Raw genomic sequence first — 6,622 nt, 5'->3', positions numbered from 1 at the left:
AAAGCTGTTTCCACCCACCTGAGAAGTTGGGGCATGTGGAACTGCTGGCTGTGGAAGGCACAGGTCAAGTCTGAGCTGAGCAGCTTGCTGAGTGCCTGCTGGGACCATCACCCAGGCTCATCCCTCATTGCCCTTTCTTTTTCAGGCAGTTGCATTTCATTCAGCTGCAAAATTACCATCGTGTGATGGGCTTGAAATACTTGTTTTAAACTGTTCAGTAGCAGGGAGTATTCTGTGGCTGTACCTACTTACATTCCCACTTCTAGAGGTCTGTGGACTGGAACAGTGGGTGAGGGTGTTTGTTCTCTGTTCTGGTTGCACCTTTTCTCCTGATGTTCTTGCATTTGCTGCCTACAGGATATGGAAATTTGGGTTTCATTCCTGCTGATAGGAGTGTTGAGCTTGTGTGAATGGATCCTTTTGGGCCCTGTCCTCAGGTGGTGGTTTATCCCACGGGGCAGGAGATGTCGTGCCCTTTTCTGGGGACACAGATGTGCAGGAGAGCAGCAGCCCTGTGGCCAGGCCCTGGCTCCTGGCTGGGCAAAGGCACCTTCATCCTCGTCTTGGTGGCCTCCTGTGTGAAGTGGGGTTGGAATTCACACCCACTGAAACCTCCCTGAGACCTTTGGATGAGCTTTTTGTGGTGTGAGGAGTGGTGTGAACATTCCCACACCATGGGAATGTTGTGGTGCTGGGCTGGCTGTGCCACAGCCTGCTACACCTTGGCTGCTGCAGCAAATGAGTTTTCCTTGCAGCTTATCTCAAAAGTGAGCTCCCAGATGAAGTCATGGCCTTAGACTGGAGCTTGGTGTCAGGAGAAGCTGAGGATAGTTGTCTCTGTTATTGTGCTGGTATCTTGGATGGAGAGGCTGCAGTGACAAGAAGCTGGATCTCCTTGGTATGAGGTACAGCTCAGGCTGGCACTGCTGCTGACTGTGAGCAGGGTTGTTCTGCTGCTGTCACCACCAGCTGGACAGCAGAGGGGCAAACCCGAAGGAATTATTGAAGAGTGATGTGAAGAAATGTAGGAATTACAAAAAAGTAATGCTAAGAGCACCTCTGAAACCCAAACCTTTCTCACTTGTGCCCAAGATACTGAGCTGATCCCTGTGCCAGTCAGTCTGCAGTACAGTCCCATAGTTATGGTGTAGTTCCTGAGCAAATTGGGGTGTGGGGTGGTGGAGGTGTGTGTGTTGCCCCTTGGGTTGGGGTTTCCATAACTGTTGTACCTCTGGGCCACAACCCTGCAGCATCCCTGGGCAGAAATCTGCTGCTTGCTGCACCTTGCACACCTGGGGCTGCAGCTGGAGCTGATGCTGAACCAGGTGGTCCTGGAGGTCCTACCTGGACCTACCTGAGATTCTGTAGCTCTGCTGGATCCCTGGATGTATGAGGATACTCCAGTGTGGCATTACACTTTTGCCATCTTTGAGTTGCCTGGGTTGCTTTCATGTCTGCAATGAGCAGAGCTGGACAGATTCCTGTGCTCTTTAGGAAAATAATTGGGATTTGTGGGGTCTTTTTCTTTTCTTTAAGCCAGAGAGTTGATGCAGAATGTCTTGCTGAAGTGGAACCTTAGCTCCCTTCCCCTGTTTGACCCCTGTGCCATGCAGTAGAGATGTGGGAGGGTTGTTCCTGGGAAGGTTGGTGTGATCCCAGCAGTTCTTGAGTGTTTTTATGGAATCCATGTGTCCTGGACAGCCATATGTGAAGAGAAACATAATAGTACTCTGTTCACAGCTCTTAAAAACAAATTATATATATATATTTTGCACCTAGTTTACAAACTAATCCCTGTAGCTGCCCTGTACAGTTGTTCACCTCAAGTCTTCAGCAAATCATATCAGCAGTTAGAGGGATTTGTACCAGGGCCATTCCCTAGCAATCTCAGTTTTTAACATTTTTCTGCTTGTGAAATGATAAAAGTACTGTGAGCCTTAATTTTTATCCACAAATAAAAATATTGTTTGAATGTTGGTGTGACTTTTTTTTTTTTTAAGGCTTCCATGTAAAAAATGATATATTATAAAAAAGAACTGTCTGTTTGGGCTTGAAAAATCTGCTTTGTGGCAGTCATGCTTCCTGGTTGTGGACCCTGGTGGGGTGAGGATATGTCCCTTGCTGAGGCCTGGCTGTCCCCAGGGGCTGGAGCTGCCTGGGGTCTGTGTGACAGGGACAGGGGACTGGCAGCAGCCTCTGAAAGCAGCCAGGGGGAGAGTGGCTGCTGAAATGATCCCAGAACTGTCTTCACAAGAATGCAACTTCCCACAAAACCTCTTCCAGAAACCCCACAAAATGAGAAGAATTTTGGATTACTGACTTTTTAAGTTTTTTATTATTATTATTTTTATTACGTATATCTGGGACACGTTCATTTCTCTTTCCAGCCCAGGCTATTCCTGCAATCCTGCCCCTTCTGTGTCATGCTGGAGTTTTCCTTGCTTTCATTCCCTTGGTTAAAAATACATAAATCACTTTTCTAGTGCCATCACAGCAGGCAAGTTCCTGCAGGGCACCGAGTCCTGGGCTGCTCCTGCCCTGCACTGACTCTTTTAGAGGAATCCACATCTCTCTCTCTCTCCTTTAGCCCAGAAATAATCTTTTCAGCAGAACAAAAAGCTTTTCCCTTCAGATGTTTCTATTGCACTTTACAGCAAAGGCAGCTCCAGGTTTGTACCTTGGGGGCTGGGGTTGGCTCTGGGGGTGCTGGGATGCAGTTCCACATCGTGATGAGTTCTCTGCCCAATTAGCAGCAGATTGCAAAGGGTCAAAGGGTTGTGCAGAGCTGCCCCAGCTGCTCTTGGTGAGGTTCAGGACCTTGGCCCACTTGCCAAGGTGTCACAGGGGGTGTCACAGGAAGGGGAAGGGTGTGGAGCATGAGGTAGGATAATGCAGCACCAGGAGAACATGGCCATAGCTCTGCCTGCAGATCAGGCTCGGGGACTCTTCCTCCTCAGTTCAATTTCCCATTGAATTTCCCACCTCAGAGAACAGAGAGAGGGTGCTGGGGGGGTCCCCAGGATAGCAGCCTCCTTGGAGGGGGGGCTTATTGCTGCTGCTTTAATTGCCTGAGCAGAAAACTGAACCCAGTTTCTTCATTACAGGATGGAATAGTCTGTCTGGCTTTGGTGCTGCTGGTTCCTCTCTGGCATTGCTCACACTGCTTTTGAAGATCCCCGTGTGACTCCCACTTGTTCAGGTTTTATGGGTGTGATTGGTTGAAAGGGGTGTCCAGGAGCCCCTTGGAGCTGGGATATTTTGCTCATTATCCTTCTCCAGAGTGGTTTGAGATGGCAAGGCCAACACAGAGCTGCCTGCAGGATTTCTCCCGTTTAAAAATGTCTTTTAGAGTGAAAAAAAAACCCAACCAAAACCCAACCATATGGAAGGATACATTCCGGGGTCAGTCTTTTGGACAGCTGGAGTTTGATCTGTGTTAATTAAAAGTAACTGTAATTAATAAGCAACACTCTGCTCCTTGCAGAGCCTGGTGGTGGATGACAAAGCTGAGAAGGGGTCTGGGGACTGTCCCTGCTGCCCGTGTGCTGCTGCCCCCCGGGCCCAGCCTCCTCCTCTCTTTATTTCTTCTTATCTGTGTTTTTCAGGGCAGGGCAGCTCTGCCAGCCCCTTGGTGCCGGCACTTTCCCTAATGAAGCAGCAATCCAGCCCCATGAATAATTGATCGGACACTCCCGGGGCTCCGTGACCCGGACACCACCGACACCGGAGCCCCGGGGCTGCTCCTGCCCGGACACGGAACACTTCATCCCAACCTCCTGGACCTGCAGCCCACCCGAGGGGTGCTGAGCTCCTCCTGAGCCCGGAATTCCCCTTCTCGGGCAAGTTTCCTTGAAATCTGCTCCAGGGGTTAATTCGGTTATTGCTTGGGCAAGGTGACATGTGACAAAGAGGTGTCTCCTGGGGTGACAAAACCTCACAACTCATGTCTGGTGTGCCTGGGGCTTGCTCAGCTCGTCGGGATCCTCGGCACGGAGATGGAATGCTGCTCAGGACTTCGGGAATGCAGAGGGAATCGGGTTTTAGGAGGTTTGGGGAAAATAAAGGAGGTTTCTTTGCTGACCCGGCAAATCCCTGTGAGGGCTCTGGGAGGATGTCCCCCTGCTCCGGTGGAGCTCCTGGCGGGGTGGTGGATCTGGGCTGGGGCAAAGCCTGGAGCATCCCCGCACCATGCGGGAACATCCCCGCGGTGCGAGGGGAGCGGCTGCCCCGGGGGGACCTGGTGCCATCTGCCTGGGTCTGGGGGTGTACGAGGCAGGGTTGGATTCAGGACCATCTCCTGAGCTCCTTGGTGGAGCCGGGGTTTATTTTCGGTCCGTTTTGTGGTGCCGATTGCCATGGTAACGCCAGGGCATGGAGCGGGTTCTTTGTGGATGTGGTGCTGGGCTGGCCAGGAGGAGCGAGGTGGGGACAGGGCTCCGGGCCATGGTCTGGAGGGAGGGGACAGCTCCGTGTCCGATCCATCCCATGGCTTCAGCTGGGTCAGATCTGCGGGGGGGCTGCATTCCCCACCTCTGGAACCCAACCCCGACCCTCCAAGCACACAAAATCCATCCAGGAAGAATTTAAAATGCAACCTGGGAGCATGAAAGCTGCTCAGCGGGGATTAACGGCTCGGAACCTTGGAGACCAAAGCGGATCAGCTTTTTCTTTTTTTTTTTTTTTTTTTTTTGTCTGAAATTTATGCAGAAAAGTAAAGAACAGCGTGGGTGGTTCTGCACCTTTTGTTACTGTTTGAAAGCAGATATTGAACCATGGAGGGATCTTCGAGCTCCCAGAGCTGGGGCAGGGGTGCAAGGGCAGAGCCTGGCATCACTTCCCCTGCCTTCCCGCCCTGAACATCCCAATTCCCCTTCACCTTGGGCAATCATCCCCTCTCCAGACTCTCCAGCACCTTGATGCGATCCGGAGCTAACACAGAAAAGTCCCAATGCGGCGGAAAAAAAAAAAAAAAAAGTTAATTAACATCCCCAGGAATGTTTCCTTTTTGCTTGGATGTGATAGGGCTGGCTCTGAGATTATAGCTAATTTTAATTGAGGAGCTAAATGGCTGAAGGGAGCCTACTTCCACTGCAGGTTGTTTTTTTTTAATTTCAGCAGATGGAATCCCTGAACGTGCTCCCGGAGCTGCCTGGCTCTGACCCGTCCTTCCCGGACGCAGCTGGGAGCTTTCCAAAGGGCTGCCTTGGGGATTTATGGAGTTTGCTGCAAGAAGCAACTGCTCCACCTCCCTTTCATCAGGCGATCCAGCGCTTTTTACCCTCTGCCACTTTTACTGTGTTTCCAGCTGATGGAATAAATCTGGGCGGAACAAGGACGTGGCAAGGGAGCAGCTGGAATTCCCCTCGGGGATGCGTTTGGGAAGGGGACTTCATCTCCTCCAGCCCCTGGGTGCTGCCGGGGCTCTCCCCTGACCCAGCCCTCCCTGCACTCCAATGCAATTACATTTAAAAGCAATTAAAAACCTTAATGAAGCTTTCCCGGGGGGGGTTTCAGTTCCTGGCAGCAGAAGGCAGGGCAGGGATGCTGCCCAGCTACACCCCATCATTTGGGCCCCTGCTAATTAGATCCTGCCTCTGGAGATTGCCCAGCTCCTCTGGGATGAAATCTAGATGTTTCCGTGGGTATCACTGACATATTTTCCAGCTCAACCTGAACCCGCACGAGTCGGGAGGTTTTGTGCTTAAAAAGCTCTAAATGGAACCTGCCGGGCTGTTAACTGCTGCTCGTTTATCCTGCGTGGGGTGGTGAGCCCTGGCTGTGTGAGCCAGAGGCTGGAGATGTCTGCACACACGGGCTGAAAAGAAATAATAATAATGATAGGGGAGCACTCAGTGAGAGGCAGGGGGGGATCTGGAAGCTGGGGTGGGGTTTATGATCACTGTTAAGGAGAGGATGGATTTTACATGAGTTGTAGTAGAATTGCCCCATCAGGATTTGCACCCTGCCTTCCCCTGTTCTGGAGGGAGGCACAATAAATGTCATGGGTTTTCACTGTGAAATTGTTGTGTTTCCTTCTTCTCAATAAATGGGGAAGAAAATCAGGATGAAATTCCCCTGGTGAGGTTGTGGGGCCCTTGCTGCCAACACACAGCTCAAGCTGCTGAAATGCACACCCTGAGAGAAACCTGCTTGAGAGGTGGGTAAAAAAAAGTTTAAAACCACAGATTGTGTGAGTGGTAGGAACTCAGCCTGGAGCTTTGTGCTCTTCTGAACAGAAAACGCCTATGGGTGTTTCAGAAAGGCTTCTTGTACTTACAGATGGGAAAAAAAAAGTTTGAATTTGGGTGTCTGGGCCAGAGGGAAATGTGGTGTCAGCCCCATGGTGGGAGGCTGGGGGCCACCAGGACTTTCTGTTGGGACATGGAGCCTGGTGTTTGGTGGCAGTTCTGTACCCTGCACCCCTCCTGGTGCTGTAACCTCCTTCTACTCCAGAGAGCCCGGGATTGTGTGTTTAATACAGATAAGTGCAGGGCTTTATTCTTGGCAGCACAGAGATTAACCCGGGGGGATATGGCAGGGCTGGGGACCCCCCCTCAGCCCCAGGACCGTGGGGGGATGTGGAGAGCAGTCTGGAGATGGTTTCTATGTCGTGTGTCTGACT

Source organism: Calypte anna, chromosome 9, assembly GCF_003957555.1.
Source record: "Calypte anna isolate BGI_N300 chromosome 9, bCalAnn1_v1.p, whole genome shotgun sequence".
NCBI classification, from domain to species: Eukaryota; Metazoa; Chordata; class Aves; order Apodiformes; family Trochilidae; genus Calypte; species Calypte anna.
This window is presented reverse-complemented; position numbering follows the sequence as displayed.